This window comes from Brassica napus, unplaced genomic scaffold (assembly GCF_020379485.1).
Source record: "Brassica napus cultivar Da-Ae unplaced genomic scaffold, Da-Ae ScsIHWf_469;HRSCAF=716, whole genome shotgun sequence".
NCBI lineage: Eukaryota > Viridiplantae > Streptophyta > Magnoliopsida > Brassicales > Brassicaceae > Brassica > Brassica napus.
In genome coordinates this window covers 24,785-47,098 of record NW_026016543.1, presented here as the reverse complement: position 1 = coordinate 47,098, position 22,314 = coordinate 24,785, and the positions used below count along the sequence as shown (strand labels likewise).

General features: G+C 40.5%; 1 long non-coding RNA gene and 1 other non-coding gene across 11 annotated transcripts; one reads left to right on the top strand and one right to left on the bottom strand.

The window, feature by feature from the left end:
- Positions 1-4,078: 4,078 nt before the first annotated feature.
- LOC125604137 lies at positions 4,079-4,185 on the bottom strand. Its single transcript, XR_007335995.1, has one exon. It is a non-coding gene; the product is annotated as a small nucleolar RNA R71 (small nucleolar RNA).
- A 9,703-nt stretch (positions 4,186-13,888) lies between these two features.
- On the top strand, positions 13,889-21,167 carry LOC106405896. Of its 10 annotated transcripts, XR_007335990.1 has the most exons (6): positions 13,912-14,105; positions 14,200-14,412; positions 14,746-14,800; positions 15,385-19,902; positions 20,236-20,290; positions 20,876-21,167. It is a non-coding gene; the product is annotated as an uncharacterized LOC106405896 (long non-coding RNA). The 10 variants fall into 10 exon arrangements; XR_007335993.1 differs by lacking the exon at positions 14,200-14,412 and having other exon boundaries at positions 13,889-14,105; XR_007335994.1 differs by lacking the exon at positions 14,746-14,800.
- Positions 21,168-22,314: the final 1,147 nt, after the last annotated feature.

The following is a 22,314-nucleotide window of genomic DNA, read 5'->3' as shown; positions in this document are numbered from 1 at the left end:
TATTCCAGAGAAGTTAGAGGATCCAGGATGCTTCACACTACCTTGTGCTCTTGGACCTATGGTATTTGAGAAATGTCCCTGCGATTTGGGAGCTAGTGTCAGCGTGATGCCTTTGTCTGTTGCAAAGAAGCTTGGATTCACTCAGTACAAGAAGTGTAGACTCTCTCTGGTGTTAGCTGATCGTTCAGTGAAGTACCCTGTGGGCATCTTAGAGGACCTACCTGTGAAGATTGGAAGGTATGAGATACCTACAGATTTTGTGGTGCTTGAGATGGGTGAGTAGGCTCAAGACCCATTGATTCTTGGAAGGCCATTCTTAGCTACAGCAGGAGCAATTGTTAAGGTGAAAGAGAGCACGATTGATCTCCATTTGGGTAAAGGGCATGTTCTCCACTTTGACATCAAGGAGAAAATGAAGAAACCAACTGTGTTCGGGCAAGCCTTCTACGTTGAAGAGATGGGCACTCTTGCTGATGAGCACCTTGAAGAGTTACCACCTGAGGACGACGAGGAGGGAGCATCTCCCTCTACTCATTCCCCATAGAAGGTAACCCACTACTTTCCCTTGTATATACCATTTCGTTTTTGCATATTAGTTTTCTCTTTTTGGGTATCTATCTCTCCTTGACAACACAGAGACTGTGTCATTTAAGTTTGGGGGAGGTACCAAGTATTTGATCACGTTTGCTTTGATGATTTTGAGTCTCATGCATTGCATTATACATGTATATTTGCATGAAAAAAAATCATTTAGTTTGCATCATTTGCATTTCTAGGAGAGTCTAGAGCATATAGGTTGCATTTACTTGCATTGGGAGCAATGATTTGAAATGCCTTGTAAAGAACATTACTTTGCACCTGAGTAGCTTATGCACCTCTCAAAAACACTTGTATGCTTCGAGCCTTAAAGACTCTTCCTGAAACTTGTTGATTGCTGAAACTCAGTCTTTGAAGCCAACTACAACCTTATTTGAACTGAACAAACTTAATGTATCTTGCTCATGGTCCCTTGTGTACTGAATCATGGATATACACACTTGAGTTGTCACATCCTTTATGCCAATTTTTTTTTTGACAAACTCTAGTGGTACGCCATTCCCAAAATCCCTTCCTCCTTTTAAGCTTTCATTATTTGATGAGTGAGGCCTTTTTCGGAAAGCCTTACATGTGCATAATGTTGAGAGTATCGGGAACGACAATGCTTGGTCTTCATTCTTGCTAGATTAGGTACTCTATTGTCTAGCTATAGGTGGGGGTGAGTGTGGTGACTATGGTTTGGAAGCATGAAAAGTTCAAAGGAAAAGAATAAACTCTTTGTGTTTAAATGGATTATCTTATTGGAATTAATAGATAAATGTCTAGCTCGAGTTTATGAAAAGTCTTGGCCCCCGAAAAAAAAAAAAAAAAGAGAAAAAGAAAGAAAAAGGGGGGGCTGGCAAAGTTGTTTAGAGCTAAGATTTGTTTAGAAGTTGAGAAAATCCTTTATAGATTTCAAAGAAAAAGAGTTTTATGTGCAAAGTATTCTTGGGATCTTTTGGTGAGAGATGGGAGTTGGGTTTGACATTGGGAAGTGATTGTGTAACCTGTATGTTTGGGAAAAGAGTAGAACAATGGAGATTGAGCATTGTATGCATGAGTTGGTCCATTTCTTAGATATATTATGTGCAATGTCAAGGCTACTTGTTTTGAGAGTAAACCACTTTAAAAGATCATGGATTTTGAACCTCTTGACCCACTTGAATAAAAGCCTTCCCTTACTCAACCAAATGATTTGGACCAATTGACCATTTGCAAGAATTCACTTGATGCTATGCTTAATGAACTTGAGAGTTGGCTGATTTGCATGTGTGAATGCATGATGATGAGTGTAGGGATGAAAAGAGTTGAGATAGGCCTAGAGAAGCTAGAGTATAGTAAGAGAGGGTGTACTAATGCTGAATTTAAATGTTGATTTGAGTGTTTTGTGTGTTTCTTTTGGCTATGAGCTCCCACCTTCAAACCTCTCTCCTTATGAGTTCTAGAAAGTTCACTTGAGGACAAGTAAAAGAATAAGTTTGGGGGAGTTGATATTTTGCATATTCACATTGTTTTATCCATTTATTCATGTGTATTTTCATCATATAGATTAGGATTTAGCCATGTCTAGGTTGCATTTTGCATACATACGTCTCTATTAGGTATTGGAGTACCACATGGAGTTCCTGGAGACATTTGGGTACATTTGGAGCTCAAGGGAGGTGATTAGAGTGATCTTTGGACGAGCACTGCTTGGAGCGACTTCCCGGAGCGACTACATGAAGTCGCTGTGACACACATCCCGGAGCGACCTTGCCAGAGCGACGTAGAGAGGTCGCTCGCGTTTCTATCGCGAGACACCCCTCCCAGAGCGACTTGCCAGAGCGACGTCTTCGGAGCGACACAGCCAGGTCGCTCGCGAAGAAACGACCCGGGAGCGACCTCTCGCAGCGACGTGCCGAGGTCGCTCCGCGTCTATTTGTTTGGCGAATTCATGATTTCTCAAGGGTCTTTTGGTCATTTCATTATGCACGTTTTACATTGCCAAAAACCTAAGTTAAGTACTTTTGTAAGCCACAGCAGGCAAAAAATCTCTTTTCTGGAGAACAACTAGTAAAACTTCTTTTGATTCAGATTTCATTGCTTTCATCTTGTGTTCTTGTTGATTTCTTATCTATTTCTCTACATGATTAATCTGAAATCCAATATGGGTTTAAGAGGAATCATGGAGATTAGTGAGTAATCACCTTTTGAATTCATGGGTTAGGGAGATTAAGGGTGATTAGGTTAGTTCTAGGATGTTTTAGTGTAGATCATTCTTGTTCCTTGCTAGTAGAGTATTCATAATGCATCTTCTGAGTTGGCCACTCAAAAGTTGATCTTTAGACATTTCCCACCCACAAGGTGTTTGATGAAATGCCTGAGACAACTCTCCTAAGCTTTTAACATACTTTACCAAAGACATTTGTTGTTAAAGGTGTTAAGATAGCCAATAGACTTGTTAGTAATGATTGCTTTCATATTATTCAACCAAAGACATTTGATGTTTGAGATATGTTAGCAAATGAGCATTTATCTAGACATAGAGCTTGCTTAGAATTGTGTCTAGGCTTAAGGTTGATAGTTTGATTGATCGTTTGCCATCCTTAGTTCGAAACTTGATCACCCAAGGTCTAATCCCTATACCCATGAGTTCTCTTTTCCCTTAGTCAAGAAAGTATTCTTCTGTAATTGCTTTCTAGTATTAGTAGTAGTTTAAAACTCATCTAAATCATTGGTTGCACTTAGATTAAGTGAGTACTTGCATTCTCAGTGCTTGATATCCCTCAGAACTGGTTCGACATTCACTATACTACAACATTTGTCTTAGGAGCCTTGAAAACTCCTAACATCAAATTGGCGCCGTTGCCAAATTCTGAGTAGATTTAAACATTGAGATTTAGTCACTTGCTTGAGACTAAGTCATTTTAATTTTGTTTTGTTACTGATTCTTCTTCTTCACCTACCTTTCACTTTCAGGTGTATGAACTTGAGGAGCAGGGGTCCATCAAACCTAGTTCCAATAGTAGCAGACATCAGAGCTTTTGAGAGGGAGTGTGCTAGAGCTAGAAGAGAAGAAGAACAACAAGCCCACTTGCAGAGATTCGATATTGATATGGAAGATCAACCGCAAGGGGCAGAACACCAACCGCGGGCAGCTCGACCCATTGGTACTTATGACCGGCCCAACATTCATGGTCATAGACTGGGAATCCGAGCACCGGCTGTGGCAGCCAACAACTTTGAGATCAAGTCAGGACTCCTCAACGTGATCGAGAACAACAAGTATCATGGCTTGGCTCTAGAGGACCCATTTGATCACTTGGACAAGTTCGACAGCTACTGTGGGTTGTCAAAAACCAATGGTGTGTCCGAAGATGCCTTAAAGCTCAAGCTATTCCCTTTCTCTTTGGGGGATAAGGCACGTCAGTGGGAGAAGTCTCTACCCAGCGACTCTATCACCACTTGGGATGATTGCAAGAGAGCATTCTTGGAGAAGTTCTTCTCTACTTCAAGAACTGCTAAGCTGAGAAATGAGATTTCCAGCTTTCAACAGAAGAACTTGGAAGGCTTCAGTGAAGCCTGGGAGAGATTCAAGGGCTACCAAGCTCAATGCCCACACCATGGTTTCTCTAAAGAGAGCTTGCTGAGCACATTCTACCGTGGTGCTCTTCCTAAGTACAGGGCCAGACTGGATACAGCTAGCAATGGGTTCTTCTTGGGGAGAACTGAGGAAGATGCAGAGGAGCTGGTTGACAACATGGTAAAGAGTGATGCAGTCTACAGTGGAGACCACGACAGAGGCAGTCGAACAGATGATAAGCAGACGAGGAAGGAGTTGAAAGCTCTACAGGATAAGATAGACATCCTCCTTGCTGATAAAGCCACACAAGAGCAGCTGCACTTTGTTGGTAACCCAAGCCAAGAGACACCACCTGTTGTCCATGAGCTTGAGGGTTTGGAAGGTCAGGAAGAGCTGTGTTTCATCAACAACAATGGTAGCTGGTACAAAAAAGAGCCCAACTTTCAGTACAACAACTACCAACAGAAATCCTATCCCAACAACCAACATAGCGGTTATCCGCCTCGAAACAACCAGCAAGGCAGCTATCAACCTCAGCAAAACCCCTCATCTGGTTCCTCTGCTCCTCAAGAGAGCAGCACTGACACCCTGCTGAAACAAATCTTGGAGTCTCAGACTAGAAGTGAGAAGCATGTTGGTTATGAGTTGAAGAACCTTCATTCCAAGATTGATGGGAGCTACAATGAGCTCAACAACAAGTTCTCACATCTTGCTTCTACGGTCAAGAATTTAGAGAATCAGTTTACTTCCATGAACACTCACCAGAATCGCCAGCAAGGATCTCTACCTGGAAAATCTGACCAAAACCCCAAGGAGGCCAAAGCTATCACCCTTAGGAGTGGTAAGCAGTTACCTCCTACAACCCTCACCAGGGATGCTGAGAAACTAGGTGAGGAGGTGGCCATCAACTTAGATGATGAAGTGGTGATTGTTGATGAGAAAATCAATGATGAAATCTTGGAGAAGATTGTGGAAGCCAAAGGTAAAGGAAAGGTGGGGGAAGAGAAGAAAACAGTGAAAGATGGTGAAGTTCTTGCTCCAGCAAGTGAGAATTCTTTTGTTCCTCCTCCCTATGAACCCAAACTACCATTCCCTGGTAGATTCAAGAGGCAGCTGCTAGAGAAGTACAAAGCTTTGTTTGAGAAGCAAATGAGTGAAGCTCAGGTTGCAATGCCCATCATCGATGCTTTCATGTTGATTCCTCAATACAACAAGTTCCTGAAATAAGTTGTAGCTGCAATGAAGAAGGAAATGGAAAGCATGATGATTCTTACCCATGAGTGCAGTGCCATCATCCAGAGGCTTGATATTCCAGAGAAGTTAGAGGATCCAGGATGCTTCACACTACCTTGTGCTCTTGGACCTATGGTATTTGAGAAATGTCTCTGCGATTTGGGAGCTAGTGTCAGCGTGATGCCTTTGTCTGTTGCAAAGAAGCTTGGATTCACTCAGTACAAGAAGTGTAGACTCTCTCTGGTGTTAGCTGATCGTTCAGTGAAGTACCCTGTGGGCATCTTAGAGGACCTACCTGTGAAGATTGGAAGGTATGAGATACCTACAGATTTTGTGGTGCTTGAGATGGGTGAGTAGGCTCAAGACCCATTGATTCTTGGAAGGCCATTCTTAGCTACAGCAGGAGCAATTGTTAAGGTGAAAGAGGGCACGATTGATCTCCATTTGGGTAAAGGGCATGTTCTCCACTTTGACATCAAGGAGAAAATGAAGAAACCAACTGTGTTCGGGCAAGCCTTCTACGTTGAAGAGATGGGCACTCTTGCTGATGAGCACCTTGAAGAGTTACCACCTGAGGACGACGAGGAGGGAGCATCTCCCTCTACTCATTCCCCATAGAAGGTAACCCACTACTTTCCCTTGTATATACCATTTCGTTTTTGCATATTAGTTTTCTCTTTTTGGGTATCTCTCTCTCCTTGACAACACAGAGACTGTGTCATTTAAGTTTGGGGGAGGTACCAAGTATTTGATCACGTTTGCTTTGATGATTTTGAGTCTCATGCATTGCATTATACATGTATATTTGCATAAAAAAAAATCATTTAGTTTGCATCATTTGCATTTCTAGGAGAGTCTAGAGCATATAGGTTGCATTTACTTGCATTGGGAGCAATGATTTGAAATGCCTTGTAAAGAACATTACTTTGCACCTGAGTAGCTTATGCACCTCTCAAAAACACTTGTATGCTTCGAGCCTTGAAGACTCTTCCTGAAACTTGTTGATTGCTGAAACTCAGTCTTTGAAGCCAACTACAACCTTATTTGAACTGAACAAACTTAATGTATCTTGCTCATGGTCCCTTGTGTACTGAATCATGGATATACACACTTGAGTTGTCACATCCTTTATGCCAATTTTTTTTTTGACAAACTCTAGTGGTACGCCATTCCCAAAATCCCTTCCTCCTTTTAAGCTTTCATTATTTGATGAGTGAGGCCTTTTTCGGAAAGCCTTACATGTGCATAATGTTGAGAGTATCGGGAACGACAATGCTTGGTCTTCATTCTTGCTAGATTAGGTACTCTATTGTCTAGCTATAGGTGGGGGTGAGTGTGGTGACTATGGTTTGGAAGCATGAAAAGTTCAAAGGAAAAGAATAAACTCTTTGTGTTTAAATGGATAATCTTATTGGAATTAATAGATAAATGTCTAGCTCGAGTTTATGAAAAGTCTTGGCCCCCGAAAAAAAAAAAAAAAGAGAAAAAAAAGAAAAAGGGGGGGCTAGCAAAGTTGTTTAGAGCTAAGATTTGTTTAGAAGTTGAGAAAATCCTTTATAGATTTCAAAGAAAAAGAGTTTTATGTGCAAAGTATTCTTGGGATCTTTTGGTGAGAGATGGGAGTTGGGTTTGACATTGGGAAGTGATTGTGTAACCTGTATGTTTGGGAAAAGAGTAGAACAATGGAGATTGAGCATTGTATGCATGAGTTGGTCCATTTCTTAGATATATTATGTGCAATGTCAAGGCTACTTGTTTTGAGAGTAAACCACTTTAAAAGATCATGGATTTTGAACCTCTTGACCCACTTGAATAAAAGCCTTCCCTTACTCAACCAAATGATTTGGACCAATTGACCATTTGCAAGAATTCACTTGATGCTATGCTTAATGAACTTGAGAGTTGGCTGATTTGCATGTGTGAATGCATGATGATGAGTGTAGGGATGAAAAGAGTTGAGATAGGCCTAGAGAAGCTAGAGTATAATAAGAGAGGGTGTACTAATGCTGAATTTAAATGTTGATTTGAGTGTTTTGTGTGTTTCTTTTGGCTATGAGCTCCCACCTTCAAACCTCTCTCCCTATGAGTTCTAGAAAGTTCACTTGAGGACAAGTAAAAGAATAAGTTTGGGGGAGTTGATATCTTGCATATTCACATTGTTTTATCCATTTATTCATGTGTATTTTCATCATATAGATTAGGATTTAGCCATGTCTAGGTTGCATTTTGCATACATATGTCTCTATTAGGTATTGGAGTACCACATGGAGTTCCTGGAGACATTTGGGTACATTTGGAGCTCAAGGGAGGTGATTAGAGTGATCTTTGGACGAGCACTGCTTGGAGCGACTTCCCGGAGCGACTACATGAAGTCGCTGTGACACACATCCCGGAGCGACCTTGCCAGAGCGACGTAGAGAGGTCGCTCGCGTTTCTATCGCGAGACACCCCTCCCAGAGCGACTTGCCAGAGCGACGTTCCAAGGTCGCTCGCGTTTCCATGGCGAGACGACACCCAACAAAGCCCAGAGCGACGTCTTCAGAGCGACACAGCAAGGTCGCTCGCGAGGAGACGACCCGAGAGCGACGTCTTCGGAGCGACACAGCCAGGTCGCTCGCGAAGAAACGACCCGGGAGCGACCTCTCGCAGCGACGTGCCGAGGTCGCTCCGCGTCTATTTGTTTGGCGAATTCATGATTTCTCAAGGGCCTTTTGGTCATTTCATTATGCACGTTTTACATTGCCAAAAACCTAAGTTAAGTACTTTTGTAAGCCACAGCAGGCAAAAAATCTCTTTTCTGGAGAACAACTAGTAAAACTTCTTTTGATTAAGATTTCATTGCTTTCATCTTGTGTTCTTGTTGATTTCTTATCTATTTCTCTACATGATTAATCTGAAATCCAATATGGGTTTCAGAGGAATCATGGAGATTAGTGAGTAATCACCTTTTGAATTCATGGATTAGGGAGATTAAGGGTGATTAGGTTAGTTCTAGGATGTTTTAGTGTAGATCATTCTTGTTCCTTGCTAGTAGAGTATTCATAATGCATCTTCTGAGTTGGCCACTCAAAAGTTGATCTTTAGAGATTTCCCACCCACAAGGTGTTTGATGAAATGCCTGAGACAACTCTCCTAAGCTTTTAACATACTTTACCAAAGACATTTGTTGTTAAAGGTGTTAAGATAGCCAATAGACTTGTTAGTAATGATTGCTTTCATATTATTCAACCAAAGACATTTGATGTTTGAGATATGTTAGCAAATGAGCATTTATCTAGACATAGAGCTTGCTTAGAATTGTGTCTAAGCTTAAGGTTGATAGTTTGATTGATCGTTTGCCATCATTAGTTCGAAACTTGATCACCCAAGGTCTAATCCCTATACCCATGAGTTCTCTTTTCCCTTAGACAAGAAAGTATTATTCTGTAATTGCTTTCTAGTATTAGTAGTAGTTTAAAACTCATCTAAATCATTGGTTATACTTAGATTAAGTGAGTACTTGCATTCTCAGTGCTTGATATCCCTCAGAACTGGTTCGACATTCACTATACTACAACATTTGTCTTAGGAGCCTTGAAAACTCTTAATATCACTTGGGAACCTGGAGGTTTCGAGGAATTAGTGCTCTGACACGGGAGGATCTATAGATATTGCACCTGGAATTGAATATTTGTTTTTCAGTCTCGAACCCAGAGTCTTTATTGACTTAATACAACATCGCACTCTGTCCTCCGGAGTTACTCTCGGTGTCGATTGGATGTGGGCTGTTTGTTGAGATCGCGCCCGTTGCTTATGTGGACCCGTTCGAAATGCCTTCAAGATCTATAGGACAGCTTTGCGGTAATAGAACATTTGTGGTACGCGCGGTCCTGAAGATTATCAGGAATATCGTCCTGAAGCCCAGAGTTTCTTAAACGTAACCTCTAGAAATATGGAGGTCGTGGGATTCACCCTTTTGGAGCCCGAAAGTTCTGGCATATATCCTACTAAAACCCGGAGGCGGTAGGATTTATCCAAATCCGGCGGTTATAGGGGAAGCAACAATACTTATTCTTCCTTGAGCTTGGATAGCAGGGGCTGACACGATCTTAGACGGCCCGAGTCGAAATTGACCTGGACACAGGATGGGCCAGTTCTGGAGCCGGACCCATTGTTTGGATAGCAGGTGTTGACCCGGCTAAGAATGCTTCTTCGCATGGATTACCGTTTTCTACTGCATACTATGACGTAGTTAATCCATTCCTGCTGTTTATCTTCCATATATATTGCTTTGCTCCTATTCCTTGGATCTCCTCCTTCTGTAGATGTCGTTTAGTGACTTCTTCTGGCTGCTCTCTACTCCCACTTGGGTGAGCCACTCTCAGCGTTTTATTATGTCATTTAATGAAGCGTCCAAGCTGTTCTCTGCCCCCGCTTGGGCGAACCACTCCCAGCGTTTTTCTGGATGTCACTCGATGACTCGTCTCCTCTGGGCATGTTGATGGGATTTGTTGATGTGTGTTGCCCCTTGGGTTAACGCTTAGCTCATTTTCCCCTGCTTTCCTCGTGGTCTTGCCTTCCACTGAGGTTCGTGAAGGCACGTGACCTTTGAACTATTTCTTTAGAAGCTTATAGAGGTGCATACCCCTGGAAACATGTAGCCTTGGAAATCTTGAGAAGCATGTGGCCTTAGCTTCCTTTAGAAGTATATCAGGGTACATTGCCACGAAAAGCGGTAGTAAGGTGGTCGGAGCTTGCTTTTTCGTGGAGTCATTGGGTTTGACCTCCTTGTAAGGTGAACAGCCAAAGATCCGGAACCTGGGATCCGGAACCTGGAAGCCGGGACCCGGGACCCAGAGGTTTGGCTTTTTCGTTTGGATGAATAGTAGCAGGAACATGTGTTCTCCGGCTTCTTTTACTCCACCTTGCTCCAAATGAATAGAGGGTATGAGGACCAACACTCCTTGCTGTAGAGTTAGCATTTTCTCTGGCTCTTTTGCAGGAGGCGGAGCAGCAGTGTTCCCGGCGCTTGGGCATGGTTCCTTTCGCAGAACATCTCCAGTCGAATTTGACAAGTACTCTAACGCGTTGTAAGTTGTAAACCCGGCCGAAAGATGTTGTGTTCTGCTTGAGGACATCTCATATGTGGGAGTTGTGATCTTGGATGCATTCCTGGTGTCTAGGGCTTGCTAGATTGTTGTTGGTGGATTGTCCATTGATATTGGAGTTGGTGATGACTGCTCCTAGTCGGGATCATTATCGTATAACCCACAGTCGGAAATCATATGATAAATTCTTCGTAACAAAACTCAGTCCTAACAACCAAACGGTTAACGGAAAATCTAAACTGGTCGACAATTGACCAAGTTCAATACGCTTCACTACACTACAAGAAATGCGTGCATTGTTAGTGCAAGAAATATGCTATATTAGATGTTTGATAACGAATTCATAAATGCTATGTATACGGCAGCCATCATAGGTATCCCTCCTACGATAGCATTTTTTGAACGTTACGAAATGTACAGCTATGATAGCAATACTTGGATGATATTACTAGCTTAACTATTAACACTACATTCGTGTTATTATAGGTCTTTCGATAAACTAAAAATAATTATAATTAAAATAAACTAAAATTTTCTTATATAATTAAAAATGAAATAATTTTTTTTTGGTCAGAAAAATATATTTTATTTATAAATTAAATTTAGTTTACAATAAATTTTGGTTTACAAAACTAAACCAATAATACATAAATATATTACTATAATCTTAACTAAACCAATTGATTAACTAAACCTAAATCTAAACCTAATCGACGCTTCAGCCACCATCGCCACCTTCACAGAGCTTCAGCCACCATCGCCACCTTCACAGAGCTTCAGCCACGAACCACCAACAAACCACCGGCTTTTGCACCACGCTTAACTGGAGATGCCGCTCTGTCACACCACTACTTCTCTTTTCTGTTTTATCACTGCTCCTTCTCAGATCTGTAAAGAAAAACAAAACCGATTAGAGGAGAAGATAGAAAGATGAGAGGAGAAGCGATAGAGAGACAGACAGAGACAGAGAGAGAGGTGACCTGTGGTGATGGTCACGAGCGTGACAGTGAAGAGTGTGACAGCGAGAGAGAGGTAAAGACGACGTAACAAAAGAGCGTGGTGGTGACGAACATGAATGCCGGCGGTTGTGGTGGTGAAGAGGAGATGAATTGAGAGGAATATTTGATAGAGATAGAGAGAGATGTGCAGAGACACGAGTGAACCAAAGATATAAAAGAAAAGAAAGAAGAAGAAGTGAAGAGAGTTAATGTCGCAGAAGAAGAAAATAGAGAGGAAAGGGAAACATAAAGCGGGATTAGATTTGGTCTGTTGGATTAATCTAATCCAATGGTGGAAATTGTGATCTGAGTACTTTGATATCATTGGTCAATGACAATTTTTTTTTGTTAGTTGATTTTTTATTGGTAAAGTGATATAAAATTTTGATTTATAGTTCTATTTAATTTATATGTTAGATAATATAAAACTTATATATCAAGATTTTGAATTTTTTTAATATGAAAATCAAAATATTAAAATTTGAACTTTAAAAGTTATGTTTATGATAGAGGGTATAAAATTTGGGGAAGGAGAATTATAATTTAAACTAAAAAGATTAGATTTTGAGTTTAAAATTAAGATATGAGGTTATAGTATGAATTATTAGGGTTAAATTTAAGATATGAGGTTGAAGTTTGGATATAATATTAAATTTTGAGTTTCAATTTAAGATATGAGGTTAAAGTTTGGATATAGTGTATGAAATTAACTTTTTTTGAAAAGTTTGAACATTTATAAATTTAATAAGGATTTGAAGCTTTTAATATTTTGTTACTTTTGTAAGTAAGAGTTAGAAAATAATTAGGGTTAAAAGGTAAGATATAGAGTTTGAAATTTAAAATAAACTTAGTGTTTTATGATATAAGTTATACAAATAAAGTTTAGTGTTTAAAAAAAAGTTTAGTATTTTATGATATAAAGATTGAAGTTTTTATTTAGAGTATTGAATGTATAGTTTATGTACGAAGTTAGGATTTTAGGATATATCCTAGAGTTTGAGTAAAGATTAAAGATTTATGTTTAGGAAATTATAGTTTAAGATTAAGAAGATTACATTTTGAGTTTAATTTTAAGATTTGAAGTTATAATATGAAAATATTAGAGTTTTAAGGGATGTCTTTAGAGTTTAGGGTTTAAAATCATGTTTAGGGTTTAGGGGTTTAAATAGTTTTTCTTAGCGTTAGAAAAATGCTATAATATGTTTTTAGTAGTATTACTGAAACCGCTTAAATAATGTTTTTGGCGCTTAAGTATAATTTTCCGCTAATTATTGGCGGAATCAGTGGTTTTATCTTCCCGCTCACTTAATTTTCAAAATAGCATTAATTAAGTGCTATTTTAGGTTTCACTCTATAATAGCGTTTATCTAATGCTATTATATAGTAAGAAAATTTCAAACTCATCTACAATAGCAGTTCAGTAAAACGTGCTATAACAATGTGCTATTAATGTGGACTTTTTTTGTAGTGCTATTAACTTTAAATCATGCTATGTTTTACCCGTAAAATGCAGTATGTAAGGAAAACACATAACAGAGCTCCTAGATCTATACAAAACATCCTCAAAGGTACACGAAATAGATCTCAGAAGGCCAACACTTCACAAAGCACTATGAAGGAAAACGCATTTTCCCATGGACAAATTTACACGACTTCTCTGTCCTAATTCCTCGATCGCAAATCAAATTATTAGCATCCAAACAACAATAACAGTTTTGGCTGCGAACATCTGCAGACAAACCAAAAATGTTTCTCCGACGTAGGGCTAAGATTAAACTCTTGCAGCACCGCTAAACATCTTCAAGCCCGCAAACATTTGAACCGCGAAACGCGGCATGCAAAAGAAAAACAAACCTTCAGTATCGCGAGACGTCGCAGATGCTTGAAGAATAAGTTTTTCGACAAAAATACATTCCTCGATAAAAACACCTTCTTTGAAGACCAAACAGTCATACGCACTAACATCTTCTCAAACATGTATCCTTTGCGAAGAGTCAAAAACAGTAATATCTACCGATAAGTTTGTTGCCGATCACGACAAGTTAAAGTTATGTTAACTTTGGGAAAGGTCTGAAACATTCATGTGATAATCAACGAGGCAAACATTCAGAATGTCATTGTGACGAGTTCGGTTTGAAACAAACGAAAACTTTGAGTTTCGAAATGTTAAGCCGAACAAAAGTAATTTGATTGTCTCAGAAATTCAAATAAAATTGATGTCGAATATCAACGTTTTGTTAGATAGGTTAATATGTTATAACGTATAACAGTTGATATAAGATATTTTGAGAGATGCTTTTATAATTTAATTTATAAAAAGAGTAAAACACATTGTTGCACACACATGTAATCAATCATGGTGTTCTTGGATAGAGAATTAGGAATATTAGACAGATAATGATGGACCTGTAATGACCCACCTCCACTATCTCCACTATCTCCACCATCTCCACCATCCCCACCATCCCCACCACTCCCACCATCCCCAACTTCTTTAAAGAGAAAGAGAGAGAGAGGGAGAGAGAGAGAGAGAGAGAGAGGAGAGAGAGGAGAGAGAGAGAGAGGGGGAGAAAGCTCACCAGAAGTCCTCGCCGGAGCCACCACATGCCAGACCGTTGAGCTCGCCACCAGCATCATCCGCAACCAAAGGTAACCGGAAACCGCCATATTTTTGAGTTTAGTTTCGGCCGTTTTAGTAAATCAACCGTAACTTCTTAACCGTTGCGAATCTCGTGCATCCAAGCCCATCATCGTGTTCCTCTCGTCGAGACGAAGCCGTAGACACCAAGCACGCCTCAAACGGAGCCCGGACGAAGCCGTACGCGCCTCCAGAAAACCGCCCTTCGCGCGCGCGTGAAACGCACGCGCCGCCGCCAGAAATCGTCGCCACCGCAGCTCCGCCGCCGGACCACCGTCCGCCGCCGCAGCTCCGCCGTCGCCGCCGGCCAACTTTCCGGTAAGCCGCCGCCGCAGCTCCGCCGTCGCCGCCGGTGACCGACACCGGTGACTCGCCGGCGACTCGCCAACTCGGCCGAGTCAACCCGGTGAGTCAACTCGGTGACTCGGTCAACCGGTGGTTTGACCGGTTTAAATCGATTTCGATTCGGTTAGGTTAAACCGGTCGGTTAAAATCAATTGGAAATCGGTTAGGGAAAACCGGATTAATTAATTAATTAATTAATTAAATAATTAAATAATTGATCTTTGACCAGCGGGTTGATTTTTCCGTAAATACCCGTTTTAAACCGTTCGAAAGGCGTTCTGACTCGAAATTTCGATCTGATTTCAGATTTGGAGTCCATTTGAGCAGCTGGAGTTCATAGATATCACTTATTATTGCTAAGGTGAGGGTCTATTCCCGAACTCCTCTTATTCGGCTTAGGACCTCGAATAAATATAGTTTATTTCTAATGTGTTCCGTCTGTGTGAAATCGAGTCTATCATTGCTTGTTTAGTTTTAGGTTCTTTGCATAAACCGGAACTAGGGGGTTAGAGGATTCAACATTGATTGTTTCACTTAATGTAAATTCTTAGCTAGGATTGTTTTTGTTTGGAGACGGATACAGAGTCGGACTGCTGTATGCCGGATTGTATGGAGGTCACGGCCAACTTTAGTCGACCGGTTGAGCCGTAGACTGGAAGTGTCGATAAATCGTCTACGGGCGTGTGTTACCGAGCACTTTTTCGGTGTGTGTATGAACCGAGCACCTTTTCGGTAGTGTTTTGGCCTGTTAGTGGGCGGCGAGTGTGCACCTCGCTAGGACCATTGTTTGTTGCTTGAGTACTTTAGGTACTGTGTTTGACATGCATTAGAATTAAATTATATTTATTCGGAGTGCTATGTCCGGGTCCATGGACTTCGGGGTGGCATCCCATACCTCACTGAGCGATTCCCCTGTCGCTCACCCCTCACTCTTCCCCTTTTCAGGTGAGACAAACAAGTATGTGATATTTGGACGGACTTGGTGCTATTGGACTTTTCTTTCGGATTTTATTTGGGCATGGGTGAGAGTTGTCGGGTTTATGGGCTTTTATATTACGGGATATTGTTGGTGGCCCGTCGTCCTTAGTGTCAGGGAGACGGGTATCACATTGTTGTATGATGACGCGTCGGGGGTGACACGCTGTCCTCCATATAGGAGGTGACGGGTGTCACAATTTGGTATCAGAGCGGGTTCCATCCCGGTTCCGTCCGGGATGGCGGTCAGGGGATTCGGTTTTCATCGGTTTTCAACTTTAAAAAAAAAAAAAAAAAACTATATATTTATTTATACATTTCGAAATTCTTTTAGCACCATTCTGTCCAGTAATTACTAACTCAAATGTCTCTTTCTATGACGATGAGTAAAATCATCGTCATTAGTCCTTCGACTAACAAGGTTCTCGACAGATGTTCAGCAGTTGCGTGAAGTCCAAGTTTGTCAGTTTTCTCTGGAGTTATCAGTTTCTTCGTTCATGATTCGAGGCTATCCAGGAGTGAATATGTGACGTTTCTGCCACCAGCCCACTTCAAGCAATCGTTCCACGAGTTTTGTTACTGGAGATTATGTGGTGTGTGGTATGAGCCATTGGTTGGCATGTGTTGTTGTGTGTACGAGTATATTGACTATTTTGGAGATATATTTTTTTTGTGAACTCGTGGAGATCGCTTTTGAATTGGGGTGCAGCAGCTTGCGTTGTGTGGGTGTTGGAGTTACACTTTGGTATGTTTACCAATTTTGGCAGTCTTGATCGTTTCAGAGATGTGTCAGTTTGGACAACTGACATAGGACATTGGGAGCTATTTATATCCATCGCAGTGTACCAGTTATGCTTGGAGGGCCGATTTGTTCGGATATTCATCAGAGATGGAGCTACGTTTTTACGATGTTATCCTTGGGACGGATTGATTGTCACGGCATCAAGTAGTGTTGGATTGCCTGAGGGCAAGAGTTCCGATTGCTGGAGCAGATGGAAGTTGTTAGTGCATGCATGCTACATACTGAGGAGTTATGGGATACAAGGACATAGAGATTTTTTTGACTACCAACTCGATGGTTAAGGCTGATGGACAACATGAGCTACAGGATCTTCCGGTTATTGCATAGTATGAGGATATATTTGTGACCTTTGGAACGGTCACCACATGACACATGAGAAACTCTTGCGATTTGTTTGGAGCAAACAACACCAGTTTCACAAGTTTTATACCGATTAGCACCAACAGAGATGACAAAGCTGAAAGAGCATGTTGAAGATTCATAAGACAAGGGTTTTATCAGACCGGGTACTTTACCGTGGGGAACATCATCATTGTTGTTGTAAAGAAGAAAGGTGGGAGTTTCAATTTTGTATCGACTGCAAAGGTCTGAACAAAGTGACCATTAAAGATAAGTATCGCTTCCGCGCGTTGATGAATTATTGGATTATTTATAGGAAGTTTATAGTTCTTGAAGGTTGACATGGCATCAGAACACCATCAGATTACTATATTTGAAGAGTATCTACTGAATGTGAATTTTTGTATACATTATGGATATTATGGGACGCAGTGATACCATTTGGCTCGACAAAGGCACTGTTGCATTCATGAAGATATGAATGACGTTTTCGTGAACATTTGGATAGGTGTGCGATTGTATTCATCGATGACATCCTGATTTATTTTGGAGTAGAAAGGAGATTTGTGAGCATTTCGCGGATTGCGTTGGATAAGCCTGGAAAGCATCAGTTGTTCGCTAAGTTTAGGAAGTGTAGCTTCTGGCAGAGGAATGTTGTATTTTTGGATAACATGGTTTTGGAAGCAGAATTTTGATGGATTCAAAGAAGATTAATACCGTTTCGGGAAGGTCGAAACCTAAGAGCGCTACAAAGATCTGCCGTTCTTTTTGGGTTAATAGTGTACTACTGGAAGTTCATCAAGGGTTTCACCGGTATAGTAATGTTAAAGACGCGGTCTACATGTAAAGACGTTAAGTGTGGTTGGATAGATTTTTGTTCGAGGAGTTTCACTGAATTGAAGCACAACTAATGAAGACACCAGTTTTGGGTTCTACTGAGGCTGAGGCTTACTGTGATGTGTCAGATACTGGATTGGATTTAAATTAAGGTATGAGGATTAAGTCATTCATATGCATCACGCCAGAGAGGCTGTAGTGGTATTTGCGTTATCGTTTTGGAGATCGTAATTGTACGGGAAGGAAGTTCAGATTCTCTGGGATTATTAGAATGTGAAATTTATCTTCATTTATTAAAAACTTGTACTTGGACAGTGCAGTTGGATTGAGTTTGTAGCAGGCTATAGTCTGGATATCGCATACTATCTGGTAAGGACAACCAGGTGATAAATGCCTTGGGTAGGCGTATGAGCTGTATCTCAGGAACCAAGAAGGTTCATGAGTTGGAGATTTGCTAGTCTCAGGTTGGGTGCCATTACTATCAATGGAGAGACAGATGTCCTTGGGACTTTGGAGCAGGCAGTTTTGCTATGGAGGATACACAAGCACAAGTTAGCATTCTGGATTGGTTGAACAGATCGAGATTGGGAGTATTGGATATCATACAGCTTTGAGCAGGATATACTTGTACTGAAACCGAGTTTGTGTGTTGGACGATAAGTTGTTAAGAAAAGGAATCTTACAACAAACATATCACTCGTGTTTCTCTACCCATCGGGAAGACCAAAGGGTACAAAGATATGAAGAGTTAACTATAATTGGTGTAGTATGAAGATGTTTGTAACTACATTACGTCGCGGTGCCAGACGTGTTATATGGCAATGACAGAGGATCAGTCATCTATCATGTTATTTTTGAGCTTGCTTTTGCCGGAGTAGAAATGAGGCATGGTGATTATGGACATTGTTATTGGATTTTAAATCACCATATGTGGAAAGGATGCCACATTGGTAGTCATGGATAGACTTACCAAGTCAGCCCATTTCCTAAGTAATTAAGAAGATAATCAGGGCTAATCAATTGGAGCAGACCTACATTATTGAGTTTGGGAAGTTTCATGGATGTCAACATTGTATCGGATTGGGAATCGAAGTTCACATCTACATTTCAGAGAGTCTTTCGGAAGGCACTTGGGACAAAGATCATATGGGTACATCTTATCACCCGTTGACATATTGTCAGTCAGAGAGGACTACTCAGAACTTAAAGGATATGTTCAGAGATTGTGTGGGATGGAATTTTGGAAAGCATCTACCCATACCAGAGTTTGCCTACATCGACAGCTATCTTTTGAGTATTAAAAAAATTACTATACGAGGGTTATTTATGGTAGACCCTATAGTATACCACTTTGTTGGACCAAAGTGGGGTAGTAATATGAGTTAGAACTATTAATGGTTTAAGAGACGGTAGAGCAGAGGACATGCTCAAGGATTGGCTTTCGGAAGCCCATGACGTCAGAGCATTTATGCAGCTAAGCACCGTAAGGATTTAGAGCTACATATGAGCACCTAATATACCTGAAAATAAGGACATTTCAGGAGGGACCTAAGACTCAGAAGATAAAGGAGCTTAAACCGAGACACATGGAATTGTATCCTTCGCTGGAGTGGATTGGATTAATTGCTTGCAGTTACTTTATCAGCAGTATATCAGCCTTCTAGTACTTGGTTCATATGACAGCATTGCAAAAGTTAAGAAGGCGCTATAACTATTTTGCAGTAGACATCAAGTGAGTTCATAAAGATTTTATGAACCTTATCATCTATTGGAGATTTTGGATCATCATGAGAAGACAGTTCAGGGAATATCGACTGTGTTTGTCCGAGTTCATTGGGAGGGAGATAAGACCCAGGAGGAGACCTGAAAGGTCGAGCGAAGATTAGTATTCGAGGTTTTGCTATGATGACATTGGGCATGTCAGCTTATGACTTGAATTCGGGGTCGAATTCCTTGTTAGTGGGGGAGAATTGTAATGACCCACCTCCACTATCTCCACCATCTCCACCATCCCCACCATCCCCACCACTCCCACCATCCCCAACTTCTTTAAAGAGAAAAGAGAGAGAGAGGGAGAGAGAGAGAGAGAGAGAGGAGAGAGAGGAGAGAGAGAGAGAGGGGGAGAAAGCTCACCAGAAGTCCTCGCCGGAGCCACCACATGCCAGACCGTTGAGCTCGCCACCAGCATCATCCGCAACCAAAGGTAACCGGAAACCGCCATATTTTTGAGTTTAGTTTCGGCCGTTTTAGTAAATCAACCGTAACTTCTTAACCGTTGCGAATCTCGTGCATCCAAGCCCATCATCGTGTTCCTCTCGTCGAGACGAAGCCGTAGACACCAAGCACGCCTCAAACGGAGCCCGGACGAAGCCGTACGCGCCTCCAGAAAACCGCCCTTCGCGCGCGCGTGAAACGCACGCGCCGCCGCCAGAAATCGTCGCCACCGCAGCTCCGCCGCCGGACCACCGTCCGCCGCCGCAGCTCCGCCGTCGCCGCCGGCCAACTTTCCGGTAAGCCGCCGCCGCAGCTCCGCCGTCGCCGCCGGTGACCGACACCGGTGACTCGCCGGCGACTCGCCAACTCGGCCGAGTCAACCCGGTGAGTCAACTCGGTGACTCGGTCAACCGGTGGTTTGACCGGTTTAAATCGATTTCGATTCGGTTAGGTTAAACCGGTCGGTTAAAATCAATTGGAAATCGGTTAGGGAAAACCGGATTAATTAATTAATTAATTAATTAAATAATTAAATAATTGATCTTTGACCAGCGGGTTGATTTTTCCGTAAATACCCGTTTTAAACCGTTCGAAAGGCGTTCTGACTCGAAATTTCGATCTGATTTCAGATTTGGAGTCCATTTGAGCAGCTGGAGTTCATAGATATCACTTATTATTGCTAAGGTGAGGGTCTATTCCCGAACTCCTCTTATTCGGCTTAGGACCTCGAATAAATATAGTTTATTTCTAATGTGTTCCGTCTGTGTGAAATCGAGTCTATCATTGCTTGTTTAGTTTTAGGTTCTTTGCATAAACCGGAACTAGGGGGTTAGAGGATTCAACATTGATTGTTTCACTTAATGTAAATTCTTAGCTAGGATTGTTTTTGTTTGGAGACGGATACAGAGTCGGACTGCTGTATGCCGGATTGTATGGAGGTCACGGCCAACTTTAGTCGACCGGTTGAGCCGTAGACTGGAAGTGTCGATAAATCGTCTACGGGCGTGTGTTACCGAGCACTTTTTCGGTGTGTGTATGAACCGAGCACCTTTTCGGTAGTGTTTTGGCCTGTTAGTGGGCGGCGAGTGTGCACCTCGCTAGGACCATTGTTTTGTTGCTTGAGTACTTTAGGTACTGTGTTTGACATGCATTAGAATTAAATTATATTTATTCGGAGTGCTATGTCCGGGTCCATGGACTTCGGGGTGGCATCCCATACCTCACTGAGCGATTCCCCTGTCGCTCACCCCTCACTCTTCCCCTTTTCAGGTGAGACAAACAAGTATGTGATATTTGGACGGACTTGGTGCTATTGGACTTTTCTTTCGGATTTTATTTGGGCATGGGTGAGAGTTGTCGGGTTTATGGGCTTTTATATTACGGGATATTGTTGGTGGCCCGTCGTCCTTAGTGTCAGGGAGACGGGTATCACATTGTTGTATGATGACGCGTCGGGGGTGACACGCTGTCCTCCATATAGGAGGTGACGGGTGTCACAGGACCTTTGAATATTCAAAGAATACCTAAACTATATTAAATAAATGGGAAAAACTTTGGACCATCTCCATAATATTATTTAGAAATCAATTTATTATGTATCGCGTTATGTTAACTCTCACGATGGTTGATTACACTATACCTTAATGAATTAAAATATTACATTTAAATACTATTATTGATTTTTTTGTTTAGTTTCCTTTTAAAAATATTCCAAATAACATATATATTTAAAAAAGAAACATTGTTTAAAAAGTATGTTATCTATGTATCGCGCTCACGTTAACTTCACGGTGATTAATTACACTGATACCCTTAATGAATTTAAAAAAAACTACATTTAAATACTATAATTGATTTTTTATTTATTTTCTTTTTAAATTTTCCAAATACTATATATGATTTAATTAAAAACAAATTCACAAGATAGTAATATTCTATTTTGAAAAAATATTTTAAATAACTTAAAATATATTTCTGAAATAATAAAAAACTTTCTTTATATCCATTGTTTCTTAGATCAAAAAAAAATATTTGTATATAATGTGATTTCATAAAAAAAAATTTCACAAAGATAATCTTGGTATAGAAAAAGAAATATTATTTCTTTTAAAACATAGTTTTAAACAATAAAATATATATATATTTTTGATGACAAAAAAGAAACAAATATATATTTTTGAAGTAAAAGAAATATTTTATATCTATCTAATTTCTTAGGTTATTACATAAACTAATTAAGAAACATAAACTGATATATGTTTAATTGACTAAAAATTGTTTATCATTAGTATTATTGAAATATTTTATCTATTTTTCATATATTTAGTTGACTATAATAATCTTTCAATTACAGCAAAAAATATCTATAAATTATAGGGGTTCTTTCAAAAATGACTCAAAATTTTAAGTCAATCCCAAAAATAACCTATGTTTTTTTTTGTGAAACTTTGTTTTATCCTATTCACCCTAGAAGTTCTAGTTATTCACGAAAATGTCATTATTTTTTTCCGAAAATAATGCTTTTACCTTATCATCCTCATCTTCCACCAAATATTTACAACTTTGTCATTGACATCAATACCTCAACCACCATAAACTACCAAATTGAGAGTGTTAATACCCAAAAGTTTCAATTTTTTTTATCCTTTCTCATTTCCTATCCACACAAACTGTTGAAATGAGATGAGTTCAGTGTAAAAGAAGGCATA